Source organism: Schistocerca nitens, chromosome 8, assembly GCF_023898315.1.
Source record: "Schistocerca nitens isolate TAMUIC-IGC-003100 chromosome 8, iqSchNite1.1, whole genome shotgun sequence".
Lineage (NCBI taxonomy): Eukaryota > Metazoa > Arthropoda > Insecta > Orthoptera > Acrididae > Schistocerca > Schistocerca nitens.
In genome coordinates this window covers 55,112,062-55,126,719 of record NC_064621.1, presented here as the reverse complement: position 1 = coordinate 55,126,719, position 14,658 = coordinate 55,112,062, and the positions used below count along the sequence as shown (strand labels likewise).

The 14,658-nt window shown below is 44.3% G+C and overlaps 1 protein-coding gene across 1 annotated transcript in view; it reads left to right on the top strand.

The window, feature by feature from the left end:
* Positions 1-14,658, top strand: part of LOC126199160 (B-cell lymphoma 6 protein-like) — a 538,829-nt gene that overhangs the window by 226,347 nt on the left and 297,824 nt on the right. The window contains exon 2 of the mRNA XM_049935915.1: positions 7,270-7,367. The gene's annotated coding sequence lies outside the window, so the exon portion shown is untranslated. The remainder of the gene's footprint in view (positions 1-7,269; positions 7,368-14,658) is intronic.

Sequence of the window (14,658 nt, the reverse complement as noted above, 5' to 3'; positions counted from 1 at the left end):
TACGTCCGAACTCTTTTCTAGTGATATACACCACTGGCCATTAAGATTGCTACACCAACCAGAAATGCAGATGATATACGGGCATTCATTGGACAAATATATTATACTATAACTGACATGTGATTACATTTTCACACAATTTGGGTGCATAGATCCTGAGAAATAAGTGCCCAGAACAACCAGCTCTGGCCGTAATAACGGCATTGAGTCAAACAGAGCTTGGATGGCGTGTGCAGGTACAGCTGCCCATGCAGCTTCAACACAATACCACAGTTCATCAAGAGTAGTGACTGGCGTATTGTGACGAGCCAGTTGCTCGGCCACCATTGACCAGACGTTTTCATTTGGTCAGAGATGTTGACTCAGGGATCGAGACGTGGCTGCACGATACGTTACAGCCATGCGGATAAGATGCCTGTCATCTCCACTGCTAGTGATACGAGGCCGTTGGGATCCAGCACGGCGTTCCGTATTACCCTCCTGAACCCACCGATTCCATATTCTGCTAACAGTCATTGAATCTCGACCAACGCAAGCAGCAATGTCGCGCTACGATAAACCGCAATCGCGATAGGCTTCAACCCGACCTTTATCAAAGGCGGAAAAATGACGGTACGCATTCCTCCTCCTTACACGAGGCATCACAACAAAGTTTCACCAGACAACGCCGGTCAACTTCTGTATGTGTATGAGAAATCGGTTGGAAACTTTCCTCATGTCAGCATGTTGTAGGTGTCGCCTCCGGCGCCAACCTTGTGTGAATGCTCTGAAAAGCTAATCATTTGCATATCACAGCATCTTCTTCCCGTCCGTTAAATTACGCTTCTGTAACACGTAATCTTTGTGGTGTAGCAAATTTAATGGTGAGTAGAGTATTTCGATGAGTCGTGCTAGTTTTCCTTGATGCACGATGATCGTTTCTTTTAAGGTGACATTAATATTCAGATGTTCCTTTGAGATGTAAATAACTTGTAGAATCCTTACTGCTACTATGATGTTTATGAGAAACATTAAATAATATACTACATCGTCTTACAGTTTCCTTTACACGGTTAAACTTAGCAAACAGCTCCTTTTCACACGTAACGAATATTCCTATCGCCGAATGTATGATATGACTTTATTCAGAATCATACAACGCATTTGGTGTAAGTGCCATGAAATGAACTGGCGTATACTTGTATCGAAAACAAATCTCATGCTATCATATGTTCTTCTCAGTACAAATACGAACAATAGTCTTTCATATGAAGTGAATGCTGAATCTCTGCTCACTTCTGATTGGTTACCATATTTTGTTGCAACTACAGCAGCTTCAGTATCAACGGGAATCAGTCAAGAGTTAATCCTAACAGTATTAACAGTAATTGAAGCCTACTTTAAAGGTAATGGAAGACATATTTTGTCAGACCAAGCTGTTGCAGTGATTGCAGTATGAAAAATCTAAAAATCAGATTTAAGTGAAAGTTGTACTTATATAATGAGCTTGATAAAGAGCTCCACCGAAAAAGCGATGTTGAATTGGAACTACTTATTACATTTTAATGTGAACAGATTATACATACGTGTTCTGATGCAAAAAATTCATGCAAAATTTAATGATTGCTGGCAACGGTACCAAGCAGCCTTAGCACAGAAAATTGTGGCAAGTAACATTTGGCGCCTAGCTCTGATACTTTGCAGTCGCTGGAATTTAACCTGCGAAGAGGCAGGTGCGAGGCATATGTTGCTTGGAATATTACAGACTCATCTCGCTTTCCGACACTGTGTTATGCAAAGGAATTTGCTGAACAGACCTAAAAGTGAAACTACGCGTCGAAAACTGGACACGAATTTTCTTAAAAAGTTCTTCCACCACATCCTCTCCTCCCTTTCCTTCTTTCCGAGTCCTAAAACTTCAAGGGCGAAGTAGTGCAGATGCTAGCGTATTCTATTCATGTGGAACGAATGATGGTAGGTTAAATTTCACTCTATAGAATGTCTTTAATGAATTGTGCATATGGGTCTCGTAATTTTAACCTGCTTATTTTTCTATGTTTATGTATTGGTGGAGGCGCATTTTTGAAAAACAGTAAACAATAGTTTTTGATATGTCCACGATGGATTTAGTCCTATAGGGTAGAAAATTCTTCTCTCCCTATGCAACGTGAGAGAGTGCGGAATATTCTCATGCGTCGTCATAATGCAATGCATATGGCCTATCGCATTAATGTGACTACCGCCTATGTTGGGCCTCAACGTGCAGTTGACTCGCAGACGGCAGGTGACTGCACACTGCACAAGCAGTGCAGGGTACATAGAGTGGGTCAGGAGGACGCAGTCGCTGTCGTAATGTAGAAACGGAGCGATTTATCTGACGTCCAAAATGGCATGGTCATTGGCTTTTGGACCAAGGCTGGAAGCATTTCGGAAATGGCTAAATTAGTAAACTATTCGTGTGTAGCCGTGGTCGAGGTATACTGCGCACGGAAAAATGGCGCAATCCAAAACCAGCGCCGAGGCATATGTGGTGCGTCACTACTCATAGGTGACAGACGTGGACGACGGTTGCAGAGATACGTGCGAGCAAACAGAGGTGCAACTCTTGAGCTACTGACCGCCCAAGCCAACCAAGGGCGTAGAAATAGTGTATCCTTAATTACCGTACAGTGAAGGTTGCTGCGTACGGGTCTCCGTAGCAGGCGTCTGTAATTTGAATGCTAGTACAGCGACTGCACGTCCGCTGAGTAACGAGAAGTAGCCTTTTCGGATGAATCACGCTGTATGCTCCAGCGGGCAGACACCTGTTCACGTATACGGCTTGAAACGTCTGAAGACCGGGTGGTCTGTGGTATTTTCTGGGTGATCTCGTAATTATGGAACGCACAATGGATCAATGGATCAATACAAGTATGCAAATATCCTTGCTTGCTGTTTGTTTTTCCTCGGTACTATGGGCTCTGTGCGTGAATTGAAGAGTAACGGGAAGAGTTCACTATGCTCCTCTGGCCACCAAACTCTCCGCATTTAAACCCAATCGAGAATCTGTGGTACCACTTCGATTGGGCTGTTCGCGCCATGGATCCTCAGTCGAGAAACCTAGGACAGCTTGCCGTGGCACCAGAGTCCGTATGTCTTCGCATCCTTGCCAGTAGTCTACTTTCCAAAATCACCGCATGACGCCGAAATGGCGTCAACTCAAAAGACTTGCACCACGCGACCGGTCAACCCGACGGGAAGCCATCGCCACAGGACATTTATTCCAGAACGTCAGCGGCCCAAGCAGCAAAAGGTTTATTCAAGCTTTTGAAAGGCGCTCACATAAATGTGAGTGGTCAATCTATATACACTGACTGAATGGAAACATTTCGGAGGTCTTCACCATACAACTTGCATTAAGCGATTAATCTATCATTCGATTCGAAATCTGTGTACATCATCAACATCAGTACAAGGTGTGACCATCACAGGAACGAATATATTGTAGTATTCCATATGAAATGGAGGTAGGCAGTCTCCAAAATATTCTGGGGAATATCTCGCCACATCTAAAACACATGCATGAAGATTGCTGGCTGGACGCTGGTATGAGAACATACGACTGCCCATAGCATACCTCACATGCCGTATGTGTGTCAGATCAGAGAATCGGCTGACCAGCCATAGATCCGTACATTTGTCAAGGCGTCAGTGGTGTGGAATAAAGTGAATGGTCTTCCATAATCCTGCTGGAATATGATGTTTGGCACCCTGTTCATGAAGGGCATGAGAACAAAGTTTACCATGCTTGCTCATACTGGCGAGCATTCAGCCTACCTTCAATCGTCACCAAATCAGTCCTGTTGTCATGTCTACAATCTGGCCACAACATGATTCCAGCAGCTGGAGAGATGTTAATCTCGAGAGTCGCTGCTTCCTGTGGCTTTCACAACGTCGGGGTCGATCTGAGCGCCAAGAGTAGACGAACAGTTTTCCTTTTTCAGCTGAGGTTATCCATATTTCATTACAATAGGCGCTGAGTAGGTCGAGTTCCCCTCCATTACGTATCATGTGCTTCACGTGTTACAGGCGTATGTATACCAGAAGATCTGATCTGATATCACGAAACGAGTCGTCTGAAAATTAAAAAGAAAAATCATATACAGCTGACAGCGTTGTATTTCTGAAAGATCACCATAAGATGTCTCTTTGCTGAACGCCACTCGCTGTACACCGTGAAAATCTCTGTTGTCTGTGGCGTGGAGTCTGCGATAAACGAAGCACTCCAACTCGAGGTCTCCGCCAGCTCCCTGTAATCGGTTCCCTACAGTTTGCGGTGACGCTCTGCCTGTAATCTCCCACTATTGTCATAAGTCTTCTCCTAGGAGCCAGTCGAAGAATTCTATAAGCTTCTAGTGGTGCAGCTTCCAGAAGGATCAGTGCCTACACGCCTTGCCACGCTGATATCTAGAGTCCACTTCGCCACCATTCATTCTACAGTTATTGAATTACAGCCAACTGCCTGTGTGACACATCGGTATAACATTCCTATATACCTGCTTCTAATGATTCGACCTTTCCAACAGACAGATTGTGATACACTAAATGCGTGTGTCGACTGGACATGCCCTGTAACGATCTCCACCTCAAAAGTTGATGTAGGATTAGATACATACAGTAGCTATCATGTATACACGGAACTCTTCATCTTTAGAAGTGGCGTTTCTCTCTGTTGCAAATTGTAAAATAGTGCTCGCACTATGATGAAATTTTAATCAAGAAATCTGAAAGGCATGGGAATACTGGAGTGTCGCTTTTGTAGACTTCGGGAAAGATGTAAAGTAATGCTTTACTTCTGCTAATCTCACTCGTTTTGGGCACCATTGCGGCGGCATATTACTGAGGTAATAGTAATTATTCAAATTACCGCATACGAAATATGAATTTACTTCGTACTTCTTTCAAATTTATCTGTTGTGTTGATTTACCTATCCAAACGTATTGGTGGTTTAATATACACAAGCACTTGTGTGGGCACTGTACCACCTAATTAATGGCCTTGATTTGCTTCTTTTTTCTAGGAGGGGTCAGTTGTGTACTGTTGATTAAAGTCCGTATGTTTAGTACAGAATTATTCCAAACCCGGTTTTTATTAAGTAGGCACATTAGCGAATAATATAAATAAATAAGAAAACAACTGTATAAATACTGTAGGATTAATTATGTTAACAAAGCAGCTACATTTCAGACCAAATATATATTAGGGATTTTTTACTCAATTGTTAGTGAATGGCTACGTTACGTAATTGAAAAACCAAACGTGCAGTTTCCCACCATAAATCACAAACTAATTTTCGTTTCCCTAAGTTCCACTATGAAACTACAGAAACCATTACTGATTACGGCTGCCTCAAATCACGTGAACAATTAGGAGTCCGCACAGTCACACAAAATCTATCACAGGAAACACAGTGAAATAATGAAAGTCGAGTAAAAAGTGAGAGTCTGTAGCTGACGCTCACGAAATTATTCCGACGAGACGTTAGAACATATATCTCATCCGCACAGCCTCTCTACAAAAACACACTCGTCAACACCAAACAAACTCATAAGATACCAAAAACTACATGTACCCTACCACTCACGCTTATAAACGTCCTGTAGTTCCACACATTTTCAGTGCGGGTTGTGTACTTCAATAATGACCACATTTCAAATTCAAACCTAATTGTGCATACAAGTAAGTTACCCGGGAACAGCGAAGATTAATGTGGTGTTGTGACCTCTTATTAAATAAACAGTACAGTATTCAAGCATACCTATAAGCGGTTTTACAGTGTCAGGAAACATTATGTAAAATTATAAACACATACTCTATTGTAAATAGTATTTCTCATCCTCTAAAAAAATTAGGTAAGAATGTGGGAAATCAATGCTGCCTTCATACCACATATAACTGTGGAGACTTATAGCGTCGGCACATTTCCATATAAACTTTGAATACAAGGTTGTGGAAGTGTTTACTGACGTTGTAAGCTTTCAAATGGTTCAAGTGGCTGCAACCACTATGAGACTTAACATCTGAGGTCATCAGTCCCCTAGACTTACAACTGCTTAAACCTAACTAACCTAAGGACGTCACACACATCCATGCCCGAGGCAGGATACGAACCTGCGACAGTAGCAGCAGCGCGGTTCCGGACTGAAGTGCCTAGTACCGCTCGGCCATAGCGGCCGGCGTTGTAAGCTTTCAAATTGTATATCATACGAACATATTGTTCAAATGCTTTAGTTTTTATTAATTTATACTATATCACTTTTAGAAATAATTTTAATTACCTTAATATTAAACATAATATCATGTTTGTAGTTGTGATGAGTTTTGTTAGCCGCAATTCTTCTGGTGTACTTCGTATGTTTGTAGGGTGTGTAAGGTACTTCCGTTAAAATATACAATATTCATCTTTTATTTAGTCCTTCTCAGCTGCCGATGTGTCGTCCCCACCCCTTCAGTCAAGCTCGTACGCTACGGCCTCGGGAAAAAACGGTACGAAGCGCGCAGCTAGCCTGCGTTCCTCACACAGCCGCCAGGCCGCCACGAGCTGTCAAAACTCTCACCACTGCCTCTAAAAAATGTTCAAATGTGTGTGAAATCTTATGGGACTTAACTGCTAAGGTCATCAGTCCCTAAGCTTACACACTACTTAACCTAAATTATCCTAAGGACATCACACACAACCATGCCCGAGGCAGGATTCGAACCTGCGACCGTAGCAGTCCCGCGGTTCCCGACTGTAGCGCCAGAACCGCACGGCCACCGCGGCCGGCCCACTGCCTCTCGTTCCTTGTAGTGTCACGTTGTTTCTTCAACGATATTAAACTACAACACGAATCTACTGTATAATGCTTTACTGTTACACATAAAAACCACGAAATTCTACAAACACGAGTGGTTGTTACTGCAACTGTTTGAAAATATCAAAGCCTCGCAATTTAGGTATTAATAATTACGTAATTATCAATAGAACATCGAGTACTCACATTCCACTCTTTTGCTAGACATAAGAGCGATACAGATTGATCACATGTAAACGCGTGTGCACGTAGTACTAGTAATACGCAGAGCTACGCTGCATGGCTGTTGTTGCGTCAAGATCGAAGATATCCCTGTGTCACTAGCTGAACAAAGTTGTCCAGACGGTGTTTCACAGCCGAGATCAGCTTTCCCCTCTCCTTGCACATTTCTCGATACATTTCGTGCCTGATTTATCAGAGAGCCGGCCGGTGACAACTCCACTTGTTGTGTTGCAGATGCTCCGAGACTTACAGAAGATACGACGCACCGGCAGCAGCCACTGAGGGCCGCCTTTCATGTTTGAGCCGGCGACAGCCACGGGACACCGCTCCAAGTACGTACCAACCTGTTTCCATATTAAGCCACGATTCCTTGGGAAACCAGTGAAGGTAGGCCTGACAGAATGCTGAGACGATTTTCTCAGTTACGCACTCTTGGCTCATTCCTGGAAATCTATCGTAAATGTAACTGGCCTTCAGTTCGTATTAACACCGCTAAGGAGAAATGGGGCTGACGTGAAATGCCACGTGGACCACTCCACTTGTTCAATGATGAAGCAGTTATCAGTCTTCAAATTCCAACTTGACAGGTTGATCATAGTACGTCATCTAACCATTCGATAAGACTGCTGAGGGAACATTACACGCTCAGCGCAATCGAATGTGAAAATATTAAACTGTGATAGAAAGGACTGGTGAGATTATATAGTTGGAACCAAAAACTTATTTGTTATTCGCCTGAAGAAGTCTTTTCCTTACATGATCGTTTAAGCAACGGTGATCGTTTTTTCATGTGACACTGCGACGTAAATCACGAATTATTCTGGACTGCAGGTTTTGAATTATGAACTGTTCTTTTTATTAGTAAACTAAAGATAGTAATCGGAATCACGGGATAATCTTCGATCTAACTGTACGCGTTTAAATCAGTTACATTGTAGCTATCTTTGCAGCCAGATGAGAAATCTTAATATTTCAAATTACATTAAATTCAAATAGGTGTTACTCTTTTACAGCAAATGAGGTTGAATAATCAAAGAAATTTTCTATTCACGTGCCAATAGTTGTAAGTGGAATTTATTAATATCACCGAGATTGTTACAACTTTCCCGTAAAAGCTGAATACTATAAGGCTAAAACAGTAATCCAGGTTCAGTGTCAGGTTGCCCATTTATCGACTTCGAGGGGCAATAAAAATTTGATTTTCAGTAATTCATATAAGTATCAAGGTTAAGGGGTACGATCTCATGTTAAAACTTGAACAAATTAAGTCACGTATTAAAATTAAAAACTTCGTAGATGTCCTGAAGCAGCGCAGATCACGCAGACGGTATTCACTCAATGTCCGAGAATGGAACCCCATAGCGTCTTCAACAAACTTTACACATAATTTCAACCGTTTTCGAAAATGTTTCTCGCTGAACAGCGTCCACCAAAGAATGAAAGGACACATTCAGCAACAGACATGAGGTGTTGTTAATCTACAACTTTACGACCAACTCTGTCGTAGAATATTCTGCAGACAGTATCCACATATACCACTGACTGCATCTGTAAGATTCTACAGTTGAGGACATGGAAAACTAACTTATTTTTAAAAAAATGGAGTGTAACCTACCCAGATTACGGAGCTCTCAACGGTATATTTTTACATGCTTAACCCGTTCCAAACTGACATACACTGATTTGTTATCTGTGTCGAAAAGGCGACAGTCGATCTCGACTATCGGTACTCCTGTATAGGCTCATAGTCTGATGGTATGTATTGAACCGGGGACCTAGAAACGACGGAGGGGCTTCGCGCCGCTGTAGCCCTCAGTGGTTCACAACCACGACAGTCCACCCACCTCACCGCCGTCACACACACACCGAACACAGGTTTATTGTGCGGTTCGGCCCCCAGTGAACCCCCTCAGGAACATCTCATACGAGACAAGTGTAACGCCAAATGTTTGCGTGGTGGAGTAAATATGGTGTACAGGTACGTGGACACAATGCTGGCGCAGCAGTCGCCGACGTAGTGTAAATGAGGCGGAATAAGGGGAACCAGCTTAAAAACCATCCACAGGCTGGTCTGCGCACCGGACCTCGACACTAATCCGCCTGGTGGATTCGTGCCGTGGACCGGTACGCCTTCCTGCTCGGGAAGTAGAGCGTTAGACCGCGCGGCTAGCCGGGTGGGCTAGTATGAATGTAGTCGAGGCAGCTAGCAGGCTAGAGGCACTTGAACAAGACAACAGGGACGGACTATCGTGTGTCAAATTACTATCGTCAATCTTACTGAGAAACCAAAACATTAAAAAAAGTACTCACGTTTCGCACACCGTAAATTTCTCTTGCACTCGAAGGCCAGTGATAAGTCGAAATGGGGAATGCTCTCCAGGCACATATGTTACATTTCGTTTTTCAGCGACCAACTTAGTCTTGGTTCAAGTGTTAATGGCGCCTTGTCTTTGGGGCTTTCAGTTTCTGAGCTTAAAATAGCTGTTATTTCCCGTTACTAGATGTTTTTGCGTCGTCTTACACTTTACTTCCGTCTTCAACAGCAGTATACGGGGTGTACCGAAAGGTACATTAGAAGGCGTGGTGACTGGTAGATGTGTATCAAGTGAGCATATTTTCTAATAAACGCTTCTTCTTTAACACTTTGTTTGCACGCTGGCGTCCCTGAAATGTGGAGAACGACGCAGGCAGATTCGACAACACGAGCTGGGTTAGGAGTAAAGGAGACAATGTAAATAGTAGTCGCTCTGAGAGTCATCACGCAATTACAGCGCCCGAAACGCGAGTCGATACACAAACCAACCAATAGAGGCAACGGAGATCATATTACGTGTACTGTGAAGTCGCAGTGCTTACCAGTAGTACTGTTTTACTTGTTACATGACACAGAAAGCAGGCCACAGCCTTAAGTAGACAATAGTAGACTATAGTATTGTTTTGTTTGCCGTAATTTCATGCAATACGTTATTTGCAGTCATTCATGTGGCTATCGTAAAACGAAAATGAATAAATGCAGTCGCTTACACAACTGCATAGCGCACCGACATGCTTCTCGTGAAGGGGCAGCTCAGAGGAATGCAAGAGATGTTTCGCAATATGAACATTTCCCAGACAGGCGTCACGTAGTGAACACCACGTTTCCAAGACTGCAGCGGCGTTTAAGCGAAATGTGCAGCTTAAGTCCTACGGTCTTCACACTGGACAGCCCTAACACCAGAGTTTGAAGAAGCAACGTCAGCTCTTTTCAGAACAGCCTTCCTTCTACGAGCACCAGAGCTATAGCACACACGACACGTGTGAACCACGAGGCGCACTGACACGCTATGCACGATGAACACCTTCATCCCTACAAAAACCAGTAGGCTTTTGCGATGACTCGGGGTGACTTCCCTCGTCGTCTCAACTATTGCCGATGGCTACTCGAGCACAGTAAACTGACTCCTCTCTTCATACCACGTTTCCTGTTTTCTGAGGAATGAGCCATTGTCAGGAACGGAAACACCAGAAACAGCCATATTTGTGTGGGTCTTTACCGCCTGCTTATCCGAGGTCAGCGATGTCGCTTTCTTGTGAATGTTTATGGAGGTCCCATTGATGACCATGTCAAGATCTGTACCTCATGCCCGTCAATGTTAATGATCCCAATTACCTACTATTTCTGCCAAAGGGCTCATCTGGGTTGTTGGATGAGGTACCTTTTGATATCTGCGGTGGGATGTGGTTCCGGAAGGATGGCACTCCAGCTTACTTCGACAATGGGGTACGCGGCCACTTGAACGAGGCTTTTTGGACAGATGGTTGCGACGTGGTGGCCCAGTGGCGTGGTCCCCTCGCTTACCAGTCTTGACACCACTGCACTTTCAATTCGGGGGCTTCATGAAACCCATGGTGTACAAGACACCCGTGGAGTCACCACAGCATCTAGTAACCCGACCACAAGTATCTGCTGGAGTCATATGTGGGTAATCTTTCCAAAGATTCACCAAGATATGACCCGAAGATACACAAAATGTATCAAACATGTGGCGGTCATATTGAACGCCTTCTGCAAGTGAATTAAACTTATTTTTATCTGAACGCAATGTACTTAGTCTCATGTACATCTGCTCTCACTGCCTACATCCCCCTCCACATTTCAAAGACTCTAGCACGCTAACGAGGTTCTCCAAAATATAAGTTTATTAGAATTTTAAAAATGGCTGCCAGCGGCAGCCTTAAACTTTAAATAAGTGGTGTATACAGACCAATTGGCTGCATGAACTTCATTGTAATCAACTGCTATCACCTTGATAGATTCCCGGGAATTACGCCGGATAATATTGTAGAAACCGCACAATATTTCAACGAGATAACTGCCCGCTATTCTCAGGCGCTACTGTCGCGTCGCTGATAAGCTCGCCAGTTTACATGCTGGCTTTCCAGAACAGCGCAGGCGCCAGCGGGGCATGACGTCGTCGAAGACCAATCGTAGACAGCGTCGAATACCAGAGCCCTCTGCTGGAGAAACGGGTCGCGGTCTGCGGAGGTGCGCCGCGGTGCGGGAAAATGCGGCCGGGAGCGACGGACCCCGTTCGCGCGCGCGAGGTGTTGGCGCGCGATTTAAGCATCTTCGCTAAGGCTTCCCATCTGCGTTGACTCGGTGCGGTTGTTTAACTGCGGCTGACGATTCCTTAGTGCCGCCAAGGCTGGCTCCCAGAATTTGCTCATTTGAAACCCCGTGTCTCTGTTTATTAGGTCACTGCTTATATGTATTTCGACCGCCTCTTTGGTGATGTAGTCCCAGTATGTGGAAGCTTGCGAGAGGATCTTGGTTTCTTCATAATTCATGCCGTGTCCCGTGTCAAGGCAGTGTTCAGCAACCGCAGATTTCTCTGGCTGACCCAACCTCGTGTGACGTTTATGTTCGTCGCGTCTGTCTTTGACCGTACGACCCGTCTGGCCAATATAAGACATCCCAATTTGGCAGGGGATTTTATATATTCCTGGTCTCCTCAGGCCGAAGTTGTCTTTAACAGAGCCCGGCATTGACTGCACTCTTGCTGGAGGCCGGAAAACACATTTTATCCGGTATTTCTTGAAAATTCTACCCATCTTAAAAGACATGCCACCGACATACCGTAGAAAAACCGAGCCCGTGGTGTTCTCTGCTTCTTCAGGCTGTTCTTGAGGTTTGGAGCGTGCTGGTCGAAATGCGTTCCGGATCTGCTTCTCGGAGTAGCCGTTCTGGGCAAACACAGAGCGGAGATGGCTAAGCTCTGCCGATAAGCTGTCCTGATCTGAGATGGCTCTAGCCCTATGCACTAGCTTAAATCGCGCGCCAACGCCTCGCGTGCGCGAACGGGGTCCGTCGCTCCCGGCCGCATTTTCCCGCGCCGCGGCGCGCCTCCGCAGACCGCCAGCCGTTTCTCCAGCAGAGGGCTCTGGTATTCGACGCTGTCTACAATTAGTCTTCGATGTCGTCATGCCCCGCTGGCGCCTGCGCTGTTCTGGAAAGCCAGCATATAAACTGGCGAGCTTCTCAGAACGCGACAGTAGCGCCTGAAGTTGGCGGGCAGTTGTCTCGCTGAAATATTGTGCGGTTTCTACAATATTATCCGGCGTAATTCCCGGGAACCTATCAAGCAGATGCAGCGCCGGGAAAGCCTCAAACAGCACAACTCGTATCAGGTTTCAATACTTCTACGAGTCTGCCCCTCAAAAGGATTAAAATCACATAACTTACTTTACGTTAAAATTATAAGCTTACATAATGAGCTGCAAAGCGTATATCAAACAGAAGAAAATCGTCCATGAAAAGCGAGTGTTTTAGCTCGTAGTGCACGCTAATCATTTTAACGTATTGTAACTTACGTTGCTCTGTTCCTTCTTCAAAACCTGCTCAAGGCTTTTGACTATTAACTTTATACAACCGATTGGCTCTATACATCATTTATTGATAAGTTTATTAGGACAACATGCTCAAGTGGTACCCATGTATCAACCACTGCGCCTTGTAATATGCATTTTGATACAATCTGTACAAATGGTTCTGAGCACTATGGGACTTACCATCTGAAGTCATCAGTCCCCTAGACTTAGAACTACTTAAACCTAACCTAAGGACATCACACACATCCATGCCCGAGGCAGGATTCGAACCTGCGACCGTAGCAGTCGCGCAGTTCCGGACTGCGCGCCTAGAACTGCTAGACCACCGCGGCCGGCTACAATCTGTACACTCTCATAGAAATTGGCTGATGTCACACAAGCTATTACTTCACCTATGATGATACTATCTTTATCAAACTGGAAGCATGGTTGGAGTGTTGTGTTTATTTCCATATGCATGATACGCCTTTCAAATATTTACAGCTCGTCGGTAACATCCATGCGTGGTGGTTTCTAGCCCTCTCCATTCAGCACACTGTATCCATTTGACTGGAACAGCTGTGTACCTGCAACTCCCTCAGCAGCCGATCCACTATCACATCGACGTCTAGGTGCCTAGAACTAACATAGGGAAAGAACTTGGAAGTACTTTGTTAGGAAGATTTTCGCAAACAACAGAGAAGTGGAATGCGTGGACAAAGATTTCAACATGACTGTCCAAGAATGCGGTCCCATTGTCGTCAGCACCGCATCATTGCTGCTGTCTCAGAACTGGTTTGTGACTCAAATGTACAAAGGATTTTCTATAAAATGTGGTATTATTAATATTCTGAAAACGTTTCCTTTAAGCAAAAATTTCTAAAACTAACCATGTATATGTTAAACGTATCCTGTAAACTGACTTACAACATTTGACAAAAAATTTTAAATGTCTGTGGTACGCATAAGTGTGTAACGAAATGAGTACTTGGCCTAGAGTTAACGTAAGTAATTATTACATCCATGACAAAGTGTTAGTGTGTGTGTGTGTGTGTGTGTGTGTGTGTAGGAGGCGTTTGGAATGAGCGTTTGTACGATATTCCCTGAATCTTAGAGTATATTGATCTGTTACTTTTTGAAGTCAAATGTTTCTCAAAAGTGGCCAAAAATTGTAACGTCAAGTTATTTTTATAATGGAATAGTTTCCAATCAGTCAAGCTATATTATGTGGGAATGGAGATTAAAGAGCAGCTGGATAGCTTATCAGGACATCGGCCCAATATTTCTTCGAACGCGTTCCCTCCAGTTACAATTATTTTGTATAGTACATGCATAGTTACAGAACGTAATTTTTCTATTTAGCTGTCTCATCCGCAAAGTTTTCTGAATAAGACTGCCGATTTCGGCTATTCAGTATCCATCTTGAGAACCTACAATAGAAGTAAAAGAAGAAAGAATTCCTGTCTAATATATTAACGGATTATATATATATACACTTCTGGAAATGGAAAAAAGAACACATTGACACCGGTGTGTCAGACCCACCATACTTGCTCCAGACACTGCGAGAGGGCTGTACAAGCAATGATCACACGCACGGCACAGCGGACACACCACGAACCGCGGTGTTGGCCGTCGAATGGCGCTAGCTGCGCAGCATTTGTGCACCGCCGCCGTCAGTGTCAGCCAGTTTGCCGTGGCATACGGAGCTCCATCGCAGTCTTTAACACTGGTAGCATGCCGCGACAGCGTGGACGTGAACCGTATGTGCAGCTG